The sequence below is a fragment of the Phocoena phocoena genome, chromosome 13 (assembly GCF_963924675.1).
Source record: "Phocoena phocoena chromosome 13, mPhoPho1.1, whole genome shotgun sequence".
NCBI lineage: Eukaryota > Metazoa > Chordata > Mammalia > Artiodactyla > Phocoenidae > Phocoena > Phocoena phocoena.
In genome coordinates, this window is record NC_089231.1 from 5,065,969 (window position 1) to 5,080,581 (window position 14,613).

Consider the following 14,613-nt stretch of genomic DNA (forward strand, 5'->3'; position numbering starts at 1 on the left):
TCTTTTTGCAGAACATGGGCTCTAGGTGCGCAGGCTTCAGTAGTTGTGGCTCGCAGGCTGTAGAGCGCAGACTCAGTAGTTGTGGTGCACAGGCTTAGTTGCTCCGTGACATGTGGGATTTTCCCAGACCAGGGCTCAAACCCGTGTCCCCTGTATCGGCAGGCAGATTCTTAACCACTGTGCCACCAGGGAAGCCCCCTCTTTTTGCTTTTGATAAAAGAATATATATTTCGGAATCTGACCTCAGATGCAGCATTGTTTTAGGACTTAGGAAAAAACTGGGTGCAGACCGCACAACCTGGAGCTAGTTAAAATGGAATCTGACATACAGAGTGGAATGCAATGGCTTTTGTGAGCCTTCAAAGGAAAGAGATCTTTTCCTTTGATTATATAATTGTTTATCTGCTGCGTATGGCATAAATAGGAGTTGCTGCTCTATGACTTGGGGACAGAAATCCAATTTGACCTCCTTTTTGCAGCACGTCCCTTTTCACAGGAAGATTCAATTATTCCTCACTTATGAGGCTATAAATGAGTTTGCTGGGCTAGTTGCTGACACTGGCACTCATCATTATTCAGATTAGTTTTCACTTTTCTAAACTGGTCTTCTGCCTGCTGCTCTTGGCGCCCAGCCAGCATTTTGGAAGAGGATTAAATAATCCTTCCCTCACAACTTCCTACGTGTTTTGCTATTTTGTTCTCTCCCAAGTGTCATCCTCTCCTCACACACACGTTTTCCACGGCTGAGGATTTCAGACGCCTCCGTGGCTGGTTGCTCTGTGGACGGCGGGGCTGTGGAAGGGCAGCCCCGCTGAGCTGTTGGTCCTCTGCGGATACTGACCTGGGGCCCAGAGCGTTCCCACCACTGGAGAGCAGAAATCGCTGTTTACGTGCACGCGGATCCATTTGCTTTGCCAAAAGCAGAGGCAGAGAGAATCAGCGGGAATAAATCCCGAGGGCAGAAGGACAAAGTGAGGGCCCCTGGCACAGAGAGCGGGACACTCAGCCAGCTGAAGGGGGCCTCGTACGTGAGTGGCTCTGAGGGCCGGCGCCTCTTTCACTCTGTTGGTGATGGACTTGCCCTAAAGCACCCGAGACTCCTTCAGAGCACCTTGCAGACCCAGGCTGGGGCAGGGGGAACGTTTCCTCTTGGGTTTTAGGTGTGGGACCTGCATAATACAAACTATACCTTCCTGCGTGTGGATCCTGGGAGAAGGGTTCCGTGTAAGGAGAATGAAGGTGGCCTTCCACACGCCTCTCCTTCCCCACGGCATAGAATCTTCTCACCTACAATTTCTCCATCTGGTTGGAGCACGTCCAGGCAGATTCCAGCCCCTCAGACACCTAACGGAATCTCCAGCTATCTTGCATCGAGCTCCCTGCCAAGTCACATGGGCCGTGAACTAGCCTTCTGTGCAGCCCCTGAGTGCGGGTGTCTTCCTGCCGCTCCCCGGCACTCGCATTTTCCGCGTCTTCAGCGGGAAAAGCTCTGCCAAGAGTGCGTCTTCGTTGCTGCTCACCTGGTCCTCGGCTCGAGCTGTGCATCCTCGCCGGGGGAGCTCCAGGGACCTCGCATAGCCGGGTCCCTCGCATAGCCTACCAGCTGAACCGGAGTCTCTGCGGGTGATGCCCAGGCAGGCGTGTGTTCAAGACAGGTCCCAGGCGCTGCATCGTGCAGCCAGGATTCAGAACAGCCTCCCCACAGGACGCTAACCCCTTGGCCTCGCTCATCCTAAGGATTCAAAGAGGGCGTAGGGGACTTTTGCAAATGCAGACAACCCCACGCAGAAGTTGCAAAACACCGTGTAAATGTGACAACATATTTGCGAGCGTTGCCCAAGGGAGACTGCAAGAAGGGATGCACAGCTCCCCTGGAGCTGGGGGTGGAGCCCCAGGAAACAGGCATTTGGGGAGATCAGGGCTTTCCTGGAGAGAGGCGACCAGGCAGAGGGAGCAGGTGCGCAGGCAGGGAGTTAGGGGTTGGCAGGTGTTAGGAGACCCGCGAGGGCTGCAGGAGATGGGACGCAGCCTTTGGAGGAAGAAAGTCATTGGGGGCAGGACGGCGACCAGGCTGTGCCCAGCTCAGGGCCAAGTTCAGGCCTGTGTCCTCAGACCTGGGGCCAGCAGATGCTTCACAGCTGGTGCCAGTGGTCAGTTCCTTGTGCTAAACTCATACCCCTTGTATGATGCGGATGGAGATTCTGCCAGACTTGGGAAGATTGGGGGTGTCAGTCTGCAGCTGAGGGTCTGGACTGAGCGGGGGGTGTGGGAGAGAGGCTGGGCCAGCTTGTATCTGAAATGCGGTCGACACTTTTTCGTGAATGACAGGGTTTCAGGAGCGAAGGAGGATGGATCCCCCGTTCGGGGTCCGAGTAGAGAATAATGGCATCTGCAGAGGTGGGGGACAGGGAGGGTCTGTTTCTTACGTTTTTCTTTCATTTTTCTTTGAGGAAAGGAAATAAGGTCAGATTTGGGTTTGTGAAGTTTAAGTTGCCAGCAAGACCCTGAGGAGGCGGTGAGGCCAGGGGTTGGGGGATAGTTGCATGGTGGGTCCGGATGGCGGTTTGGGACGCTCAAGTAGCTAACAAGACTATAGATAAATCAAGTAGGATAATGGTTGAAAATTCAGCGGCTGGCTTGGCCAATTACGAGGTCGTGTGTCTTTTGTCATCAGAGTAGTTTCGATAAAGTGGAAATGGATAGGAGCAACACCCGGTTTCACAGGGCGGAGGGATGATGGAAGGTTCAAAAAATTGGAAACAGCATCCTCTGTCCGCCCTCCTCTGCCCCCCAAAGAACTTATCACAACCCTTCATCCCTCTCCTGTTCCCTTTTCCATTTTTGTTGACCTCTCATTTCTTAATTGTAACACAAGCACAACTACTGTTTATTCTCCTCTCAGACTCAAAATCTCACCCTAATCAAGGCCCTTTTCATCACTCCTAAGGTATTGTGGTATCTCCTCACCATCCTCCTGATCTCCAGTCTCACTTCATCCAAAGGAAAGTACTTTCATTTTATAAGTATGTTGCCCCAAATACTTCTGTAGTAGCCTAAGCCTGGTACTCATGGCACGTTGTAATCTGCTTGCCAACTCACTTTGCAAATTTAGGTCCTGGTGCTCACAGTATGAGTCTGCACCTCACTGTTTTCTTGATCCGGGCTCTGAGTTAAGTTTGCTTAGCAAAGCCTCTGTGCCCTGCATTGTTCAGCGTTGTTCCCCCCTTGCCTTCCCAGCCCTGACATTTCCTTGAAGGTCCAGGTCAAGTCGGACCACCTCTGAGAAGCCTCACTTTAGCCCGTGATGATTGCCATGTGCCAATAGCTCTGTCTGCCCCAGGTGAACACAGAAGTTCTCACTTTATGTCATTTTCCATGGGCAGATCTGGTTCCACACTCCTAACGGTAGGGAACTAGGTTCTCTTTGGGGGAGAAAAGGTATATTCTGTCTATCATGTGCCCCTCTGGGAATGAACTAGCACACATATAGTAAATAGATTCCTAGTTCAAATGAGGAAGGCAGTACTTAAAAACCCTGATGTAAATTAAAAATGTGCATGGCAAATACAGGCTCAGCATCTTTAAATATATTGGAGATTATATCTGTGCTGATAAACAGGTTGGTATGAAGGTAGAAGTAAAAATGTTCAACTTGTAATTTGTACTAAGGCTTGAATGTTTGTGTCCCCCCAGAACTTGTAGGCTGAAGTCCTGCCCCCCACAGTGCGATGGTATTTGGAGCTGGGGACTTTGGGAGGTGATTGTCATGAGGGTGGAGCCCTCATGAATGGGATTAGTGCCCTTATAAAAGAAGCACCAGAGAGCTCCTTTCTCCTTTCTTCTGCCTGAGGACACAGCAAGAAGACGGTGTCTGTGAACCAAGAAGCGGGCTCTCTCCCCCGACATGAATCTGCTGGCACCTTGATCTAGGACCCCAGCCTTAGAAGTGTGAGAAACACATTTCTATTGTTTACAAGCCACCCAGTCTTTTGTATTTTGTTATAGCAGCCCCAAACATGGAGTAAATTGTCATTATTTTAACCCTTTAAAAGTCTTTAGAACAATAAGTATGGGGTAGGAATTCCCTCATGCAGGGTTTCTCAGCTGTGGCCCCGTTGACACTTGGCTGGATGTTTCATTGTGTGGGTGGTCCAGGGCACGGCAGGATGGTGAGCAGCATCCCAGGCCTCACTTAACCTGTTGCCAGTAGCAACCGCATCCATTTATGACATCCCCAGACGTCTCCAGGCATTTGCAAATGTCTCCTGGGTGTGGGCAAAGTGGCCCCCAGTTAAGACAGGATTCTGGTCCAAAGTTTTAGACTGTGAGTGAAATTTACACCCTTGGAAGAGGTGGATTGATATCCTACTGTAGTTCCCTGGGGAGAGTGGGAAATCTGTCACTATGTGGGGACGGAAACCGGACATGCTTTCAAGCTGCTGCCATCAAGAGCTCTGTGTCCCCTTGGGAGACACACGGGGCATGATGAAGAGCCTCGCTCGAGGGCCTCGCAGATTAAACAGCAACTTTGTTCTCAGGAGACCTTGGGACTGGGGTGAACGCACCAGGTAGTCTCATCACAGTGAGAACCTTCACGGGTCGTGCGCCCCATCAGTCTCGGTGATTCGGAGGTGAGGCGCTTCCCAGCTGCTGTGGTCCCGGCGTTGAAGGCAGGTTAGAGGAATGTGTCTGACTGACAGTGAACTTCTAAAGTTGGAGGGACCCACTGGAGTTTAGCCACTTTCACTGCCCATGATTCCAGGGCCCTGTGGCCACCCTGACATTTGCGCGATTTATTATTCAGGGACAAACGTGTGTGAGCACAGGGTGGGGATGCTCGGGTTTCATTAAGCATACAGCTGTCTTGGACATGTGCCCAGATGCTCTGTGATGGGCGAGTCTAAAAATCAGTAACAACAGTGAAAGACAGATAGGATAACACTAATGAGCTCCATAATCATCGCTTGTAAAACATGTCCCAGCTTCCCAGGGGCTTGTGTGTATTCGGCACGCCAAGGAGCCTGAGCCTGGAAATTCGGGGAAGAGTGAGTCGGAGCGGCCGTGTGGGCCCCTCGCTCGGTCGCCGGGAGCACTGCTGAGCCCCGTGCCCCGGAGAAACGAGGGGACGCCCCAGGGGAGGAGAGGCAGGCCCAGCTTCCCCACCACCACTTGGTGATTCTCTTCCCGTGGAGGCCGCCTGACCTCTGAGCCTCTGTTTCCTCCTATCAGATTAATTGGACACCCCTGTCAGTGGTGGAGATGAGACGCACATGGAAAGTTCTTTCTCAGCTGTGCCGCGCTCCCCAGACAGTGGTTGAAATGACCCCATCCACAGCTCGCTGGTCCGAGAGGAAGAGGCGGGCTGCTCTTCATGAAGGGAAGCCCTCAGTGGGACCAGGAGTGGGGTCCTTCTACCAGCCAGGAGCCCCTCAAGTGTTCTGGGAATAGGGATGAAGTGTGGGTGCAGGAGCCTCCCCAGCTGCAGAGGGGCTGGGAGGGGGAGGTCTGGAAGGGGTGGAGAAACAGTCACCCGCCCATGTTTGCACTGCTGCATGCAGACCAGCCAGAGCTGGTGGGAAAGTGCGGGAGGCCATGCGGGGCTGGCTGCCAGTGTGGAGCCCAAACGGGGGCTCTGCAGAAACTTCTGCAGCTCCGTGAGAGCCTTGGCCCCTGGGGGCCTCTGCTTAGTGACTGCCCAGAGCTCTGCTGTCAGCAGGGCCCTCAGGCAGGAAGATGGGCCGGACAGGGCGAGCGAGGGCCATCTGGGGACCCCTGGGGACCACCGGGCGTCTCTGCAAACGTCTGTGTCTGCACGTGATGTGGCGACATCCCAGCAGTGATGGCTGCTGGCCCTCCATTTCCCCACCCCTGCAGGTCCCCCCTCCCCATTGTATTGTGATAAAATAATAAAACGTGAATTTCACCATTGTAGCCATTTAAAATTTACAATGCAGTGGCATTAGTTGTTGACACATTACCTCTATCTGTTTCCCAAAGGTGTTTTTCACACTGCAGACAGAACCTCTAACCATGAAGCAGTGACTCCCACCCCCTCCCCCAGCCCCTGGTAACCTGAGTCCACATCTGTCTCTGTGAATTTGCCAATTCTAGTTTTTCCTACAAGTGGAATCCTGTAATAGGACCCCCCTGCCTGGTTTCTGTCACTTAGCATACTGTTTCAAGGGTCATCCATCTTGTAGCATTTTTCAGTCCTTCGTTCCTTTTTTGTGACTGAAGAACATTCCATTGTATGATAGAGCACGTTTTGTTTACCCATTCCTGTGCGATGGACACTTGGGTTGTTTCTGCCGTTTGGCTGCTGTGAATAATTCTGCAACAATCAGTGGCATGCGGGGCCTTCTTTGAGTCCCTGTTGGCAGTTCTCCGTGGTCCGGTCCGTGCCTAGGGGTGAATGCTGGGTCGTTGGCTAATCGTGTGGTTAGTGTTTAGAGGAGCTGTTCTCACCATGGCTCCTCCAGCCTGGAGCCTACAGAAGAGAGGCTTCCGGGGCAGGTGGTCGCAGCCTCGCAGGGCGGGGCAGGGCCTGGCTGATGACACAGTCCCCTGCGTTCCTGATCCAGTTGTCACCTGGCAGTTCTGGAGCGGCCTGGTGAGTGGAGCTCGGCCCGATAAGCCAACCAGACTGACTCGTCTGGACTTCAGGCCAGAGATGACAGAGACCTTTAACCAGGAGACCACAGAAGTGCCATTACCACTCCAAGAGAGAGGCTTGCCTTGACCCTTAGTGGCTCTCAAATGTGGTCCCAGAGTCCTAAAAACAAACCCCTGCATCTCAGGAGAGCCTGATGGGGAGCCCTGGGGGACGGCTCTTCATTCCAGGATGATCACCGTTTAAATGGCGACCTCCCTCTCTTGGACCCAGCAGGACACAGGTCAGCCTGAGACTCAGGAGCAGCCTGGCTGGAGAGCCCCCGAATGGGGGTGACTGATCGGGTCAAGGGGAGGGGGGACGGGACAGTGGAGGAGCCTCGAAGTGGAGACACCACAGACACAGTAAGCTGGGAGCGAGCAGTGTGGGCGACAAACACCATGTCCTGAATGGGGTTTTCTTTCCCCAGGGGCCTCCTTGTGCACCTGTGGAGGGATTGCCTGTGCGTCCTATTTCTCCACATATTTTTCCAGTAAATCCCATCACCCAATGCAAACTTGTGTCTCTTTTCCCTGCAGACTGAAGGAGCCTAATTAAAGCGTGCACACGCCCTCCCACGTCTGAACGTACCCGCTTGCCAGGCTGTGATGATCAGTTCTTGCCCTTCCGCTCCTCAGCCCTGACGCGTACAGCCTCTTGGCACCTTGCACATTACTTACGTACCCGTTTCATTGTCAGGTGGTAGGTTTGCACAATACAAACCGAAGGAGCAAGCATAAAATCATGCTGTAAATTGAGGCTGTAGAGGGTGCCAAACTGGTGAATAAAAACAAAACTAACAAAAATCTATCCAGGGGTTGAATTAGAAAATCTGGACAGTTGCCTTCAGTTATCTCTGGACTGTGACAGGGGATGTGTAAATAAAATGTGAATAATGGATTTGGTTATTTGTTCCAAATAACTGATAATCGAGTATTTCTTTGTCCCAAAATGCTCATGAAAACTGTATCTTTCTTCCCACTCCCTGTTAAATTTATGGCCCAGAGATTGAGGGCAGGTATTAAAATGATGCTGTAAAAGATTTCACTGGGGATTAGGTTTGACGCCCGGCATTGCGTTCCCGTTGGCCGTGTAGGGTCCTGGCATCCCAAGACCCCGGCCTGAGACGTGGACGGTCTCAGCCTCAGTGGGCTCAGGGGTCTAAGGCCCCGTGTGCTCTGGTCCATTATTTTGTTAGCTGGATTTGTAACCGAACCCAGGTTTGGCCGCTCACTGCTCATATGCCAGTAATTCTAGAGGCAAGTGTCAGTAGAGAAGAAAGATGCTTTAATCAGAAAAGCCAGCAATCTGGGGAGATGGTGGACTCGTGTCCAGAGACTAACTCCAAAGATGCTGCTCAGCCAGGATGGTTTTTAAAGAGAAAAATGGAGGGGGAAGAATCTCAGCGAATCCTCGAGGCAGGAGGTTGTGTTCTGCATCTCCACTGCGTGCAGACTGGCTGGCTCTCTTCAGAAGTTATCCTGCCCAAGTGATCTGCCTGCAGGATTGCTTAGGGGGGCGGCTATTACAGGTAGAGAGCTAGTCTTCCTTTTTTTTTTTTTGCGATTCGCGGGCCTCTCACTGTTGTTGTGGGCTCTCCCGTTGCGGAGCACAGGCTCCGGACGCGCAGGCTCAGCGGCCACGGCTCACGGGCCCAGCCGCTCCGCGGCATGTGGGATCCTCCCGGACCGGGGCACGAACCCGTGTCCCCTGCATCGGCAGGCGGACTCTCAACCACTGCGCCACCAGGGAAGCCCCCTTCTTTTTATCTAGGAAAAGAATCAACAGGTTAGACAAGGCATGGCGTGCATTCAGGAAAGCGTAAGTCACGAGGTAGTTCCAATTGCTTAGTGATCACATTCCTAAAATTAGGTTCTTTTAAGGTTAGCGGGGTATAGAAATGGGCAAACAGGAAAAGGGCAAAAGAGCTGCTTTCACATTGATTGAAATCATGTTCCTTCATCCACTGTGGGAGCCACAGTGAGGAGGGTGACGCCTGATCCCAGGTTCTGTGGTCGAGGCTGTTTTCTGCCATTTACTAGCCGTGTGTCCTGGGCAAATACGGATCCACTCTCCCTCAGTCTCAGTTTCTACGATTTTGAACTGGGGTTAATAACACCCACTGCATGGTTATTGTGAAGAGTATTCAGAAGATACAAAGAGATGCATTTCGGGACCACCAGCACTATTTTTAATGAGTTTCTGCACTGCGCATGCCCCGAACGAGGGCAGAGGGGATTCTCGGACCCTCCGAAGTGACTGCCTTTCATGCCGGAGCTTAACTTGGGTCGTGGCCTCCTTCGGGACGCCCTTGAACCGCTAGAGAGACAGCCGCTAGCTCTCAGCACGTTCTTAAAATAATCTCCAAAAGTGTAGGGAGTGTTTTCAGGAAATGCTGCTGTGATCCCTTTTAGACATTCTCCAATATTCTTTCTATTATTGGAGCCAAACTCAGATTTCCATTCGGCCATTAGATGTAGGGCTGGTGATGTTGGCCAGCCCCCGACTACCAGCCTTGCTGCTTCACAGCAGCTTCCTGGGTAATAGGGGAAATTCAGAGGCTTTCAACTGTTCTGCATCGGGGAATTGGTCCTGCTTGATTAAGGAATGGCTCCATTTCAGCCCACCTCTTAGCTCATTATTTGGATTGAACTAATTTTACAATAACTAGATACAGATGACATGCCTCTTTCACCCAGGCTGATTCATGGCCATTTTATTCCATTTCCGACCAGGGTGGGCGTTTCATGAAACTCAGCCCCCAGGTGTGCAATAAACAGCACAATAAACTATCCAGTGTGAAGTTTGTATCTTTTCCTGTAAAACTGCGTTTGGATTTACAACAGCTGTTTTACTCTCTCCAGCTGGCCAGCTAACTCATTCCACAGCTAACTAGGCAGTGAAAGAATTTGAATCAGGGGGTTAGTTTATTCTATTATGTGAGTATGAAGGCACTTTGGAAGAATATAAAGAGGCCATTAAAGTGTATTAAAATTCAGAAGGTTTAGATGGCTTTTTTGTTTATTCAAACGCAATAAATGATAGATTGAGGTCATAGTTGTTTTGAACTAAACACTTCCTCTGCTATGAGCACCTTCCTTTCATATATTTGCATTTAACAAGTCACAGGGCATTAATAAACCAGCTAAGAAAAAAAAGAAAACATACATTAAACCCAGATAGCTTATTTCCCTTTTGGCCTTTTGTGTAGTGCCTACAGAATGTGTGTGTGTGTGTGTGTGTGTGTGTGTGTGTGTGTGCGTGCATTTCAAATCCACTTACTCTCCTGCCTGGTTGGTCAGAGTACATTACCAAGAAAGTTGTTCCTTGCAGGAAAAGGTAAAATATATAGGAAGGCAGCTCTTCAGTTTAGGGGGTTAGAACTTTTTATCTTGCTTTTTTTTTTTTTTTGGTAGATCTGGAGAACTGGAGAGATAACGGGGGTACAGACATCTGGTACAGATATTGGATTTCTCTCTCTCTCCATCTCTCTCTCTCTGTTGAAACTACTTAAGTTTGACAAAACTGCAAGCTCCTTGAAGGCAGGAACTATGGCCTAAACTAGTGCCGGCAGGGACTTAATAGATATTTTTCATTTCACGTTGTAGGAAGTTAGCTTTTTTTTTTTTTTTTAACATTCATATTCCTTAATTCCTCTTAGTTTGGCCTTTCATCATAATGTTTGCTGGTTTTAAGTGGTGTTGGCATCTCTGGTACCCATAAGGTCACAGGTATTTAAAAAATAAAACATGACCTATTATTAGGCATGGCTTCGAGTTAAAACGTCTCCTTTGGGACGGCACCTGGCTTTATTTTTCCAGTCCACTCGAGGGGTAGGGACTGCAGAGGGGCCTTCTCCCACTGACCTTCACTGGTGTCACCCCAGGGGCTCGAGCCTTCTCTAAACGTGAAATTACACTTTTAATTCAATTTGTTCATTAAATATGAAAGTGGACTCTACAGAGCTCAGTATTCTCAATTCCTGCTGTTGACCGATTATCCGGTTAATCCTCATGAGGCGGGAAAGAGAGGGAAATTGTTTTTCCCCATTTTTCTAACTGAACAGACATAAAACAGGAAGAGGTAAGGATTTTGGGGTGGGGGTGCAGTTGGATCCCTTGCGGGAGCTTTGCTGTTTCCCAACCTCCCAAGCCAGCCCCCTATCTGGTAGCATCGTCTTCAAAGGGGAGGGGAGAATTATACAAAACAACAGTCATTTTCATTATTTAATGGAGATTTTAAGTTTTTTGAGGCAGTGGATAAATGACTTCTCAAATATTGGGTCTATTTAGAGATAAAGGCGAAAAAATACCCAAAAGGATTATTTGCAGACTTAGAAAGACAGTCATTTTCTAATGCTAAGACATTACTGCTATTAAAATGTGAATTTTATCTAGTTTTTATTAAGCTCTTTGCAAAGGAAAAGAGGTCAGCGTGATCCCTGTTGAATTTTCAAGAGGACACCAAAAGTGATGACAAATAAATTGGAGCATAATTTTTCAAATTAAAAAAATCAACGAAGTACACTCTAAAGACAAAATATAAAACTTGGTAACGTTTTACCTTCTTTTTAAAATGACTGACAACTTCTCTGTGCGTATAATAACATTGTGCGTATAAAAATTAAGATAGGCCAATGCCTTAGATTTTCAAGAAACAAATGTTTGGCTTGAATTAACATGGTTTTAGCTCAGTTAATACTGAAAGTTGTCAATGTCAGTGCTCATCTATAATAAAGTCTTTCTGTGGTTGAGAACCCGACTTGATGTGGATATCTTACAATGAGCCTTCATCTTGGCTTATTAAAGGACTAATAGCTGTAGGAGACCAGAATACACCACCCCAAATATGCCTCTTCGGTTTAAGGATTATTTTGAACTGACTTTTAAAGAAACAGCAGACAGGAGAAGCTCTGAAAACAGAGTGTAAGTTACCCTTTTATAAGGGAAATTTATATTTATAAAGGAAATCTCCACTTGTAAGGGTGTTTCCCATTCTGTACCAGAAAGAGAATGATGTCTCTAAACCCTAAGAGACCCTGGTCCAGGCAGAAGACACCGGCTTAAATGTGCATAACAAGCCTTACCTCATTTACCGTAGTTTCCTGGCCACCTTCCCAGCACTCACCTCCCCACATCCTTCTTTGGATTTAGCTGAGAAGGTCCTGAAGCCCAAGTTCTAGCCACGTCTTTGAGTTACTCTTCCCAGAGTTTCTCTTACCTGTACATGAGATATACATGTTAATAAACATCAGTTTGTTTTCTCTTGTTAATCTGTCTATGTAACAGGATCCCAGTTGAGAACCTAGGAAGAGAGAAAAAGGTTTTTCCTCCCCTACATAGGAAACCCCAGGCATAGATAGCCATGTTTTTATCTGCCATCTGCTTTCCACCTGTGCTTAGAATCTTAAAATACACCTGCTGGACTCTTGCACTAAAATAAAAAAAAATTTTTTTTCTTGTAAGCACTTGAATTACACAAATCATGTTCATTGGAGAAAGTTCAGATAAATCAACAAAATTCACTCAGAATCTCACCCACCAATCAGAGAAAACCACTAAGTTTCTGGACATTTCAGGGCTTTATAGCTCTCTTTCCAACCATCAATTCAGAAACAAAACTGGATCATGTTACAAATACTTTTCTGTACTCTGTTCTTCTCAATTAATAGGCCATAAACATCTCTCTCTACCAGTGCATGGACATTTATGTGATCATTATAAATAAAAATATTATTATCAATACACGACTTAGGTTGTTTATAATTTACTCAACTAATTGCTAATTGTTGGACATTTAGGTTGCCTATAAATTTTTTTTTCTATAAACAGCATGATAAATATCCCCTGTCCATGCTCATTGTTTATTAAGCAATAATCTGCTTAGGACAGATTTCTAGAAGTGGAATTTGGGGGCCAAAGGGTTGTATATTATTAATGCCTTTGCTAAATTGCTCTCAGAAGAATCTAACAATTTGTATTCTGTATTTTCTTTTTATATTTTTGCCAATTTGATGGATAATTATAACATTTTATTGGTTTTGGTTTGTACTTTTTATTAGTGAAGAACATTTTTTCATAAGTTCATTGGAGATTCTTTTATAATTAGTCTATTCTTTACATATGTTTTTATCAGGATGGTCCTCTATATTATTTATTTCTAAGAATTAAAAAAAATACATTAAACAGTGATCATTTGCATAGTATATCTTCGGTAGATTTTTTTCCAGTTTGCATTTTGATTTTTAACTACATGCACAGGGGTTATGCTTTTACTTTTGAATATGTTTTAGGTATTTAAGCTTTTAGTCTTTTTCTTTATAGGTTCTGCCTTTTGGGTCAGAATTAAAAAACACTTTTCCACAGAGTTATGGAAATATTTACCTATATTTTCTTCTAGGAATTGTATGGTTTTACTTTTTATGATGAAAATTTTAAACAACCTAACATAAGAATCAACGTTTCCCCACACTGGTTCCTGATTTATTGAAAAATCAGTCCTTCCCTATTTATTGAAAGGTCTGCCCCCACTTCCTGCGTTGAGTCAGCCATCTGACCAGCAAGACGCACACGGACTCTGCTCCAATGTAGAGGAAAGATGCTGGCCCTTCCTCAAGAGCAAATGGCCAAACTGGGCTTTTTCGCCCCCTTGTTCAAGGCCTCAGCATCTCAGCCTCCCGTCTGATTTGAGGCTGCTTCCCATCCAGTTTGGGAACCCCAGTTTGGATGATCTCCTGGACTCCTGGCCTCTCTTTTCTTCCCCTCTGCTTCATCATCCGGTTACTAAGGAGGAGATTTTATCATATCCTCCCTTCCTTGCTGCCCCTTTTTGAGAGTTAAACTGCTTTTACCACTGTGGAGAAATAACCAGGTAATCAATCACGCAAAGGACAGACAGAGGAAAGCCAGGAAGCCTCACAGCAGGGATCCCTAGCCTTTGTTCCCAGCTTCCCACTGAGAGCCCTAGCTCTTGTTTGTACTCTTTTATCCACCAGACCCTAAAATGTTTTGATTCTGCCTTTAGGAGACACCAAGGTAGAAAGGTCATGTGGCACCCTGGAGACCCTCCTGGACAGGGTGACACTCCGTGCCCTTGGCCTTTCCAACAAGGAGCCCCTCTGGGCATTTTCTCAAATTCTATCCCTTATACAGGAGCTCAGTTCCATTTATTCACTCAACAAATGTTGACTGATCCACTGTAAAGTGTCTGGAACTGATCTAGGTGTTGGAAATAGAGTAGAAAATAATCCAAAGTTCCTGAATTCATGGAACTTACCTTTCGTCGGGGATCCTTTCATCTTCTTTGTATCACAGATGATGATTTACATACCTGTTGTGCAGCTCTTCTCGCCTCTTCGCCACCGGGTTATGCCTTTCCTGAGGTCAGGAACCAGGTCTTATCAACCTCTGGTTTACCCATTGCATGCAGCGCACACCAGAAATTCAGTGTTTCTGTTGAATTAAAATCATTGAATAATGCTGTCTTTGTTATGGATTCTATCTTTGTTCTGAAACCCAACCTGTAGCTCCAAGGGGCATTTGGGGAGAGAGTGAAATAACTCCTCGCTTCTAGTGTGAAAAAAAACCCTTAAAGCGATGCCTCTCAACCTTGGCGCCACTGCCATTCAGAGCCAGATGGTTCTTAGTTGTTGAGGGACCATCCTTGTGAGTTTCAGGGTGTTTAGTAACCTTCTTGGCCTCTGTCCACTAGATTCCATTAGTGCCCGCCTCCCCCCATGTGATAACCAAAAATGTCTCCTGACATCACTACCTTTCCCCTAGGGGACAAATTGGCTTTGGTTGAGAGCCACTCCCTTAAAGATTTGTGGTGGATTAAATACGGCCCCAAGTGCTTTGACTGGTGAGAGGGTCTACGTCCCCTGAAGTCTGGGTGGGCTCTGATCACTTTAACCGAAAGTATATGGCGAAGGATGCCAGGCCAGCTTCTGAGCCCAGGCCTAGAGG